Source organism: Oryctolagus cuniculus, chromosome 7 (genome assembly GCF_964237555.1).
Source record: "Oryctolagus cuniculus chromosome 7, mOryCun1.1, whole genome shotgun sequence".
Taxonomy (NCBI): Eukaryota; Metazoa; Chordata; class Mammalia; order Lagomorpha; family Leporidae; genus Oryctolagus; species Oryctolagus cuniculus.
The window spans coordinates 137,477,188-137,489,552 of NC_091438.1; positions in this window are offsets into that span (position 1 = coordinate 137,477,188).

The following is a 12,365-nucleotide window of genomic DNA, read 5'->3' on the forward strand; positions in this document are numbered from 1 at the left end:
CCTGGTCTCCCATGCGGGTGCAGGGCCCAAGGACTTGGGCCATCCTCCACTGCACTCCTGGGCCATAGCAGAGAGCTGGACTGGAAGAGGAGCCACCGGGATAGAATCCGGCGCCCCAACTGGGACTAGAACCCGGTGTGCCGGCGCCACAGGCAGAGGATTAGCCTATTGAGCTGTGACGCTGGCCTAGAATTTCTTAAAGAGAGTCCTGGAGTACAGCAGGGGAGTGGTAGAGACTGGAACACAGAGACTCAGGCAGGCTGCATAGAAACGGAAGTGAAACACCCAGGTAATGCGACATCTTCTTAAAATCGAGAGGGACTTTCGACTGTGGCAACAGGGAATCAAGAAGCCCCCTCTTTGCCCCCACTAACACCATGGATTCTGTAGTTTTTGCTCATAAAGAATCTTGCAAGCCTCGCAGGCCCTGAGCCCGGTTCAGGGAGCCTCTAGGAGTTCCCACGGGATTCATCGCTCCAGAGAAGGCGCACGTATTGTTTCCTCTACTTCCCTCTCGATTCCATGACCCAGTCTGTCACCTGGGGCCATCTATTTTTTTTTTTTTAAGATTTGTTTGTTTATTTATTTATTTACTGTAAGGATGGAGAGAGAGAGAGAGAGATTGATTGATTGATTGATTGACCTGCTGGTTTACTCCCCAAGTGGCTGCAGCTCCTGGGGCTGAGTCAGGCTGAAGCCAGAAGCCAAGAACTCCATCTGGGTCTTCAACTTAGGTGGCAGGAGCTCAAGTGCTTGACTCATCATCTGTTGGTTCTCAGTCACATAATTAGGCATTGGAAGCAGAGTAGTTGGGAATCACATGGGTGCTCTGCTGACATGGGATGTCCGTGTTCCAGGCAGTGGTTTACCCTGCTGTGCCACAAGGCTGGAGCTATCTTGAAATTAGAGCCGAGGCTAGAGTGCATCCTGCTCTGGGCACCAGGAACCTTTCCATTGCTCCATACCTGAGATCCCACTATTATACCAGGCTCATCAGCCCCATATTCCACCCCCACAAGCCAGATCACCAGCCACCTCCAGGAGAGCACTATATAAGAAGTGGTAGCTGACCAGCTCCACACATGTCCTGTGCCAGTGTGTGATCCAGAACACATATCACTCCCAGATAACAATACACAGAGTTTCTAGAGGTCTAATACCCATGAGGGCAGTACATAAGCCAACGGACCACACACATTCCTGCAGCTTAAGCCAAAAGGCAATTGCTGATATTCCTGACATTGACAATAGTTGAAGAGATTGCATGGAGACTTCAATGCTGCATCTATCCAGAACCAAAGTCAGTGGGCTCCTACCCAAACAACAGCGTACACATATGCAGATAAAAGTCTATTCTTATTAAAACCACTTTATAAAATTGGAAGAAGCAACTACCCTATCAGATGTAAAGATATCTCTACAAGGATACAAGAAACATGAACAAGCAGAGAAACTGTCACCACCAAAGAAATAAAACAACTCTGCAGTAACTGACCCTCTAAAGAAATGGAAATTTATGGGGCCAGCATTGTGACATAGCAGGTTAAGCCACTACCTGCAACAATGGCATCCCATATAAGCACACGTCCTCCCACCTGCTCCACTTCCAATCCAGCTCCCTGCTAATGTGACTGGGAAGGCAGCACACCCACATGGGAGACTATATAGAATTCCAGATGCCTGATTTTTATCTGTCCCAGCCCTGGCTGTTACAAAAAATTTGTGAGTGAACCAGCAGATGGAAGTGCTCTCTCTGTAACTCTTTCAAATAAATAAAAATAAATCTTTAAAAATGGAAATTTATAAATTTATCAATTACCTGCTCTTCAGGAAACTCAGTGAGATACAGGTGAATAGAGATAGACAATTTAACTAAATCAGGAGAAGAATTCATGATCTGCTTTTTTTTTTTTTTTTTTTTTTTTTTTTTTTTTTTTTGACAGGCAGAGTGGACAGTGAGAGAGAGAGACAGAGAGAAAGGTCTTCCTTTTTGCCGTTGGTTCACCCTCCAATGGCCGCCGCTGCAGCCGGCGCACCGCGCTGATCCTGGCAGGAGCCAGGAGCCAGGTGCTTTTCCTGGTCTCCCATGGGGTGCAGGGCCCAAGCACCTGGGCCATCCTCCACTGCACTCCCTGGCCATAGCAGAGAGCTGGCCTGGAAGAGGGGCAACCGGGACAGAATCCGGCGCCCCAACCGGGACTCGAACCCGGTGTGCCGGCGCCGCAAGGTGGAGGATTAGCCTATTGAGCCACGGCGCCGGCTCAGAATTCATGATCTGAATCAGCAATTCACTTGATCTTAACCAAAAGGCCAAGAAGCGATTGAATCAGAAATCCAACAAAGAGATACAAGGAAAGAACCAAACCAAAATATAATTGACAGCTTCAACTGAAGACTAAATCAAGCAGAAGACAGATTTTTTTTTTTGACAGGCAGAGTTAGAGAGAGAGAGACAGAGAGAAAGGTTTCCTTTTCCCTTGGTTCACCCCCCAAATGGCTGCTATGGCTGGCGTGCTGCACCGATCTGAAACCAGGAGCCAGGTGCTTCTCCTGGTCTCCCATGTGGGTGCAGGGCCCAACCACTTGGGCCATCCTCTACTGCCTTTCTGGGCCACAGCAGAGAGCTGGACTGGAAGAGGAGCCACCGGGACAGAATCCAGTGCCCCAACTGGAACTAGAACCCGGGGTGCCAGCACTGCAGGCAGAGGATTAGCCAAGTGAGCCGCAGTGCTGGCCAGAAGACAGAATTTATAAACTTGAACCCAGGTCTTCTGAAATACTTGAAGGGAAAAAAAGGAAGAAAAGGATGAATTGGAGTAAGTCTCTGGGGTTTAAGGGACACCATTAAGAGAACAAATATTTATATTATGGAAGTGTCAGAGAAGAGATGGAGAAAGGCACAGAAAGTTTATTTAATGAAATAACCGTTGAAAACTACTCCCAAGTCTTGGAAGAGATATGCATACCCAGATCCACTAATCTCAAAGGACCCCAAGGAAATTCAACTCAAGAGGTCCTTTCTAAAGCATATTAAAATCAAACTGTCAAAAAGCAAAGGCATCCCATATGGACACTGGTTTGAGTCCTGGCTGTTCTACTTCTGATCTACTTCCCTATTAATGAGCCTGGGAAAGTAGCAGAAGATGGCCCAAGTGCTAAGGCCCTTGCACCCTCATGGGAGACCCAGACAAAGCTTCTGGCTCCCAGCTTTTGATCTGCCCAGCTCCGGCCATTGTGGCCATTTGGGGTGTGAACCAGCAGATGAAAGATCTTTCTGCCTCTCCCTCCCTCTCTCTTTGTAACTCTGCCTTTCAAATACATAAATGACAAATATTTTAAAAATAAAAGCAGAGCCGGCGCCACGGTTCAATAGGCTAATCCTCCACCTAGTGGCGCGGGCACACCGGGTTCTAGTCCCGGTCGGGGCGCCGGATTCTTTCCCAGTTGCCCCTCTTCCAGGCCAGCTCTCTCTGCTGTGGCCAGGTAAGGCAGTGGAGGATGGCCCAAGTGCTTGGTCCCTGCACCCCATGGGAGACCAGGAGAAGCACCTGGCTCCTGCCATCGGATCAACACGGTGTGCCGGCCGCAGCGCGCCGGCCGCAGCGGCCATTGGAGGGTGAACCAATGGCAAAGGAAGACCTTTCTCTCTCTCTCTCTCTCTCTCTCACTGTCCACTCTGCCTGTCAACAACAACAACAACAACAAAAACAGTCATGGAAAACGTATATCATGATAAAGCTGTATGGACTTCATTTTTTGCAACAAAACTGTTATCTTTTCATTCTATTTTCCATGAATATTTGAAGTACTCTCATATATTCAAGGTGCTGAAAGAAAAAAATTGCCAGCCTAGAATATCATACTCAGCAAAGCCATCCTTAAGAAACTGAGAAAAAAGTGTTTCACACAAGAAGAGTCTGAGGAAACCCATCACCACCAGACTGGCCTACCAGAAATTTTTTTTAATATTTATTTTATTTCTTTGAAAGGCACAGTTACAGAGAGAGAGAGGGAGGGAGGGAGGGAGCGGTGGGAGAAAGAAAGGGAGGGAGGGGGAGAGAGAGAGAGAAATATTTTCTTTCCACTGGTTTAGTTCCCAAATGGCTGTAACAGCCAGGGCTAGCCAGGGCTGAAGCCAGGAACCTGGAACTCCCTCTAGATCTCCCACTGCCATCTGCTGCTGCCTTCCCAGGTACATTTGGAAGGAGCTAGATCAGACGTGGAGCAACCAGGACTTGAACCTGACACACATATGGGATGCCAGTATCATAGGTGGCAGCTTAACCTATTGCACCACAGTGTCAGCTCCCAGAAACGTTTACGTGTGTGCTTCGACTGTAGGCCAAAGTATGGTACATACACAAATTAACTTAAAAGGGATTAAGGAGTTAAATGTAAGACCCCAAATATAAAACCACTGGGGAGGGGCCGGCACTGTGGTGTAGAGGGTAGAGCCCCAGCCTGCAGTGCCAGCATCCCATATGGGCGCCAGTTTGAGTCCTAGCTGCTCCACTTCTGACCCAGCTCTCAGCTATGGCCTGGGAAAGCAGTAGAAGATGGCTCAAGTCCTTGGGCTCCTGCACCCATGTGGGATACCCAGAAGAAGCTCCTGGCTTTGGATTGGCATAGCTCTGACTGTTGTGGCCAATTGGGGAGTGAACCAGTGGATGGAAGACTTCTCTCTCTCTGCCTCTGCTTTTCTCTGTGTAACTCTGACTTTAAAATAAATAATCTTTTTTTAAAATAAATAATCCAAGCACATAAAGATGAATACTGCACTCTCATTTAAACGAGGAATCCAGAAAAGCTGATCTCGTAGAAGTTCAGAGTAAAATAGTGGTTACGAGAGACTTGGCAGGGAGTAGAGGGTCCAGTGAGAGGATGTCAATAGGTAGGATATCAGACAGGAGGACTAAGCGCTGGTGTTCTATTGTGTAGCACAGTGCCTGTAGCTAACAATAATATGACTGGTTTAGTTCTGTAATTGATGCACAGTTATTCTTAAGTGTTGAAAATTAACTGAAATGTGATCCCTGTTGAACATGGGAGTGGGAATGGGAGAGAGAAGAGATGTATAATTTGGGACATGCTCAGGCTGACTTGCCCCAAGTGGTGGAGTTGGAAGCATACCAGGGGATTCCAATTCAATCCCATCGAGGTGGCATGTACCAATGCCATCTCACTGTTCCAGGTGATCAATTTCAGTTCACAGTTGGTCATGGTGGAGGGACTGGGAGTCAAAGGGAGCACATAGACAAGTCTAGTACCTGCTAACGCTAACCGATGGAGTAAATAAAGGGGAGAGTGATCCAACATGGGAAGTGAGATACTCAGCAGACTCATAGAATGGCAGATGTCCTAAATAGCACTCTGGCCTCAGAATCAGCCCTAAAGGCATTCGGAGCTGGCTGAAAAGCTCATGAGAGTATTTCAGGCATGGAAAGCCAAGACACTGGCAAAAGATCTCTGCGAGTGAGATCCCAGTGGAAAGAACAGGTCATCAAAGAAGGAGGTACCTTTCTCTGAAGGGAGGAGAGAACCTCCACTTTGACTATGACCTTGTCTAAACAAGATAAGAGTCGGAGAACTCAGAGGGCTTCCATAGCCTTGGAAACTCATGACTGGAACATAGGGAGATTACTGATGCCATAGACAGGAGTGTCAATTGGTAACGTCAACAACAGGAGTCACTGTGCACTTACTCCTCATGTAGGATCTCTATCCTTAATGTGCTGTACATTGAGATTTAATGCTATAACGAGTACTCAAACAATATATTTCACTTTGTGTTTCTATGGGGGTGCAAACTGTTGAAATCCTTACTTAATGCATACTAAAACTGATCCTCTGTAAAAAAAAAAATTATCAATTCCCAACTTGACTCTCACTGGGATTAAACATGACAATAGGTCTGCTCTGATTTCATCATCATTTAAAAAAAAATAATCTATTATTTTTCACTTTATGTTTCTGTGTGGGAGCAAACTGTTGAAATCCATACTTAATGTATACTAAGCTGATCTTCTGTATATTAAGATAATCGAAAATGAATCTTGATGTGAATGGAAGGGGAGAGGGAGTGGGAAAGGGGAGGGTTGTGGGTGGGAAGGACGGTATGGGGGGGAAGCCATTGTAATCCATAAGTCGTACTTTGGAAATTTATATTCATTAAATAAAAGTTTAAAAAAAATAAAAAAAAATAATGTGCACATGCCAAAAAGTCTAGTAGACAGAACTTTATTTTAAAATTTTTATTTATTTCATTTTATTTGAAAGGCAGAGGAGAGAGATCTTCCATTCACTCATTCACTCTCCAAATCCAAATGCCTCCAATAGCCATGACTAAGGCCAGAGCTGGGAGCCAAGTGTGTGGAACGTATCCAGGTACTTAAGGCAGCACCTGCTGCTCTCCAGGGTGCATCACAGGAGGGAGCTTGAATTGGAAGTGGAGCTGGAACTCAAATCTAGGCTCCCACAGGGGATGTGGGCATCCCAACTGGCATCTTAACCTCTGTCAAATGCTCATCCTTAGAAGAGAGAATTTTACATTGATCTTTCTTTTTTAAAAGATTTATTTATTTGTTTGAAAGGCAGAGTTAGAGAGAGGCAGAGAGAGAGAGAGAGAGAGAGAGAGAGAGAGAGAGGTCTTCCATCCCCTGGTTCACTTCCCAATTGGCCACAATGGCCGGAACTGCACTGATCTGAAACCAGGAACCAGGAGCTTCTTCCAGGTCTCCCACGTGGGTGCAGGGGCCCAAGGACTGGGACCATCCTCCACTGCTTTCCCAGGCCATAGCTGAGAGCTGGGTCAGAAGTGGAGCAGCTGGGACTCGAACCGGTGCCTATATGGGATGCCGGCACTGCAGGCAGTGGCTTTATTGCCTACACCACAGCGCTGGTCCCATCATTTCTATTTCAAAAAGTTCAATTTTATTGACTTTAAAGGCAGAGTTACAGAGAGAGAGAGGGAGAGACAGAGAGAGGGGTCTTCCATCTGCTGATTCAGTCCCCAAATGGTCACAACAGCTGGAGCTCAGCCAGCCCAAAACCAGGAGCTAGGAGCTTCATCCAGGTCTCCCAGTGGGTGCAGGGGCCCAACTACTTGGGCTGTTCTCTGCTGTTTTCCCAGGAGCATTAGCAGGGAACTGGAACAGAAGTGGAGCAGCTGGGACTGGAACCATTGCCCATATGGGATGCAGGCAGGGTAGGCACTGTTTCACTTACTATGCCACAACACTGGCTCCCACATTTCTATTTTTTATTTATTTTTTGACAGGCAGAGTGGACAGTGAGTGAGAGAGAGACAGAGAGAAAGGTCTTCCTTTTTGCCGTTGGTTCACCTTCCAACGGCCGCTGTGGCTGGCACGTTGCGGCCGGCGTACCGCGCTGATCCAATGGCAGGAGCCAGGTGCTTCTCCTGGTCTCCCATGGGGTGCAGAGCCCAAGGACGTGGGCCATCCTCCACTGCACTTCCCTGGCCACAGCAGAGAGCTGGCCTGGAAGAGGGGCAACCGGGACAGAATCCGGCGCCCCGACCGGGACTAGAACCCGGTGTGCCAGCGCCACAAGGCGGAGGATTAGCCTAGTGAGCCATGGCGCCAGCCACATTTCTATTTTTTAAAAAGATTTATTTATTTATTTGAAAGGCAGAGTGATTGAAAGAGAGAGGAGAGAGAAAGAAACACACATAGAGGAGAGAGATCTTCCACCCATAGGTTTACTCTCCAAATAGCTTTAATAGCTGGGCCTAGATCAGGCTAAAGCCAGGAGAAACTCCATTTGGGTCTCTCACATGGGTAGCAGGGACTCACGTACGGGAACTGTCATCTCCTGCTTCCTAGGCACATTAGCAGGGAGTTGGATCAGAAGCAGAGCAGTCGGATTTCAAACTGGTGCTCTGATATGGATGCTGACATCTCAAGTGGCAACTTAACCCACTGTACCACAAGGTCTGTCCAAGAATAGAGAATTTTAACATTCTCACCACAAAGAAATGATAATTTTTAAAAAGATATTTGTTTATTTGAAAGGCAGAGTTACAGAGAGAGGGAGGGAGGGAGAGAGAGACACAGACATATAGATCTTCCATCCACTGCTTCACTCCACAAATGGTTGCAATAGCCAGGGTTGGGCCAGGCCAAAGCCAGGAGCTTCATGCAGGTTTCCCACATGGGTGGCAGGGGCTCAAGTACTTGGACCATCTTCTGTTGCTTTCCTAGGTGCATTAGCAGGGAGCTGGATCGAAAGTAGAGCAGCCAGGACTCAAACCAGTGTTCTTTTGGGATATTGGTGTTGCAGGTGTCAACTTAATCCACTGTGCCACAATGCTGGCCCCCAAATGATAAATGTAAAGTGATTGATATGCTAAGTGTCCAAATTTGATCATTATACAAAGTATACCATATTATTATATTGTACATCATAAATATATAATCATTATAAATCAGTCAAACACTTAAAAAAATTTTAACAATCAATATGCAGTAAAAAACTATGGAAACCAAATGAAAAGACAGTCTCCCTTTATATTGTTTCAAATAAATGGAACATTTCCCCCCCTCCAATTGCTATAGCAAGGATGCTTGGTATATTGTTGGGTAGCAGTGGTCAAAGAGAAATTCTCATCTCATTACTAAGTTTAAGGAAAAAGTCTTTCACCGCTGAGCATGATGTTAGCTGTGGGCTTTTCATAAATACTCTTTAACATGTTAAGGAAGTTCCCTTCTAGTCCTAGTAGCTCAGTGTTTTTGTCCAATTGGTATTTTGACAAAGGTGCAACAGGGAGTTTAATGGAAGGATAGCCTTTCAACAAGTGTGCTGGAGCAGCAGGATGTCCAAGGCAAAACAACAAACACCTTTCCCTACACCTCAGAGCTTGCACAAAAATTAACTCCAGATGGTATGCAAACTTTACTGTAAAATTATAAACATTTAGAAACAAAAACATAGGCAAAAATCTTTGGAATCTAGGGCTAGGTAAACAGTTCTTAGCTGTATCACCAAAAGCATAATCCATCAAAGGGAAAGTGAAGGATTAATATCTAGAATCTACAAAGCATCCTCAAAACTGAACAATTAAAACAACAAATCTGAAAATGGGAAAAAGACACGAGTGGATATTTCACCAGTGAGGACACACAGACAGCATAGAAGCCCATGCAGATTCTCAACTCATTACCTATCAGGGATACAAATTAAAACCACAATGCTCTAAGGAAAGTTTATGGGGACAATGCCCCAGGGACAAAGAGCCTACAAATGGATAACTTATTTTAGGGGAGGGATGAGGTATTGAAGATGAACACACCTTTAAGAATGACCAAAACTGGGGCTGGCGCTGTGGCGCAGTGGGTTAACGCCCTGGCCTGAAGTGCCGGCATCCCATATGGGCACCGGTTTGAGTCCCGGCTGCTTCACTTCCAATCCAGCTCTCTGCTATGGCCTGGGAAAGCAGTGGAAGATGGCCCAAGTCCTTGGACCCCTGTATCCACATGGGAGACCTGGAGGAAGCTCCTGGCTCCAGATCAGCACAGCTCTAGCCATTGCGGTCAACTGGGGAGTGAACCATCGGCTGGAAGACCTCTCTCTTCTCTCTGTATAACTCTGACTTTCAAATAAATAAATAATTTTTTTTTAAAGAATGGCTAAAACCAAAAATAAAGCCAATAGAAAATGTTGCCAAGGATGTGGAAAAACAGGATCTCCATACACTGACAGTCTGGGAAAACAGCTTGGCAGTTTCTTATAAAATTAAACATGTAATTACACTGGCTGGTGATGTGGCACAGTGGGTTAATGCCCTGGCCTGAAGCACCGGCATCCCATATGGGTGCCAGTTCGAGTTCTGGCTGCTCCAACTTCTGATCCAGCTCTCCGCTGTGGCCTGGGAAAGCAGCAGAAGATGGCCCAACTCTCTGGGCCCCTGCACCTGCATGGGAGACATGGAAAAAGTTCCTGGCTCCTGGCTTTGGATCGGCCCAACTCCAGCCATTGCAGCCATTTGGGGAGTGAACCAGCATATGGAAGACCTCTCTCTCTTGGAACTCTTTAAAATAAAATAAGTAAATCTTTTATAAAAGAAAAAAAGATTTATTTATTTGAATCTATGGCAGAGTTACAAAGATCGAGGAAGAGAGATGAAGAGATCTTCCATCTGCTGCTTCACTGTCCAAATGGTGCAACAAACCTGGGCTGGGCCAGGCTGAAGCCAAGTCACCGGAACACCATCCTGGTCTCCCATGAAGGGGAGTCCAAGCACTTAGGCAATCTCCTGCTGCTTTCCCGGGTGCACTGGCAGGGAGCTGGATTGGAAGTGGAGCAGTGGGATTTGAACTGGGGCTCACTTGGGATGCTACAGTTGTAGGTGGCAGCTTAACCTGCTGACCATAATGCTGGCCCCCAGCTATGATATTTTATATACCACTGGCTAGGTGTATAGATACATATTAACAACTAAACTTAAGGCGGGTCATATAGAAGTGTAACAAAAATGTGCATTATGAAAACACGCATAGATTTTAAACTTTTGCTGCACCAAAACAAACTTGTGCCAACTTGGTATAATATGTTGGAACGGAGTCCAGCTGGCACCGCTGGGATAAGACATCAGGTTTCTGAGATTTAAAAGCAAGATTTATTAGAGTCAGAGGCCTCCAGCCAGAGTGGCATGGAGGGGCTCCAAGAGAAGCAAAACCCAAAGGGCTGGGGGTAGTGGGGTTCTTAAGCACAATCTTGGGGAAGAAACTGTCAATCAGTACAAGGCAGGGACAAACCCATCAAAAGACCTGATTTATATTAATTTTCTCCCCCTAGCTGGCTTGATGAGACATTAGTTTAGGAAAAAAAAAAATACACTAGAAGAGCATCATGAATTCTACTAAAATTGAAGCAAAAATAAGCATCAAATTTATAGTGAAACTTAGGTGAAATCAGTGTTGCTTTATGAAAAGTATATGGGGACAAAGCCCTAAAGAAATCAGCAGCTTGCAGATGGCTAACTTGTTTTAAGGAGGGATTAGGACACTGCGGATGAAGCCTACAGTGGCAGATTGTTTGCATCAAGTTGAGAGGAAAATTAATCATGCTCACGCCCTGAATGAAGGAGACCAGCAGTCACGAGCATGAACAGCCACCACTGACGTCGCCACCGGTTCCTCTCACAGTGCTGACCGAGACTTCAGAAGACCCTTTCTTCCCAGTGGGAGCCCAAACGGCCGCACCCGGACAAGAGCAGAGCCGTCAGCGGAAAAGTCAGCAGGTGCGATCAGGATCCCCCGGTTCTTCTTTTAAAATTTATTTATTTATTTGAAAGGCAGAGGCCGGTGCCGTGGCTCACTAGGCTAATCCTCCGCCTTGCGGCGCTGGCACACCGGGTTCTAGTCCTGGTCAGGGTGTCGGATTCTGTCCCGGTTGCCCCTCTTCCAGGCCAGCTCTCTGCTGTGGCCCAGGAAGGCAGTGGAGGATGGCCTAAGTGCTTGGGCCCTGCACCCCATGGGAGACCAGGAGAAGTACCTGGCTCCTGCCATCGGATCAGCGCAGTGCGCCGGCAGCAGCGGCCATTGGAGGGTGAACCAACAGCAAAGGAAGACCTTTCTCTCTGTCTCTCTCTCTCACACTATCCACTCTGTCAAAAAAAAAAAAAAAAAGAAAAAGAAAAAAAAAGGGCAGAGTTACAGAGATGCAGAGGCGGGGGGAGGGGGGGAGGGGGGGAGGGAGGGAAGGAGGGAGGGAGGGAGGGAGGGGGAGAGAGAGAGAGGTTCTTCTATCAGCTGGTTCACTCCCCAGATGGCCGCAACGGCCAGAGCTGTGCCAATCCAAAGCCAGGAGCCAGGAGCCAGGAGCTTCTTCTGGGTCTCCCACGTGGGTGCAGGGGCCCAAGGCCTTGGGCCATCTTCTACTGTTTTCCCAGGCCATAGAAGAGAGCTGGATCAGAAATGGAGCAGCCGGGACTTGAACCGGCACCTATATGGGGTGCTGGCACTGCAGGTGGCGGCTTTAACCTGCTAAGCCACTGCGCCACACCCATCTCAGCAGCTTCAGACTGGCCCAGCCCTGGCCAACAATTTGGGGAGGGAACCAGGGGGTAGATTTCGCTCTCTCTCACTGTAACTCTTCTAAATAAACAAATAAATCTTTAAAAATGAAACAAATCCAGGGTCAGTCCAGAATCCCATATGGGCGCTGGTTCGTGTCCCAGCTGTTCCTTTTCCAATCTAGCTCTCTGATATAGCCTGGGAAAGCAGTGAAGATGGCCCAAGTCCTTGGGCCCCTGCACTTGTGTGGGAAACCCAGAAGCTCCTGGCTCCTGACTTCAGATCAGTTCAGCTCCAGCCATTGCAGCCATCTGGGGCGTGAATGAGTTGCTG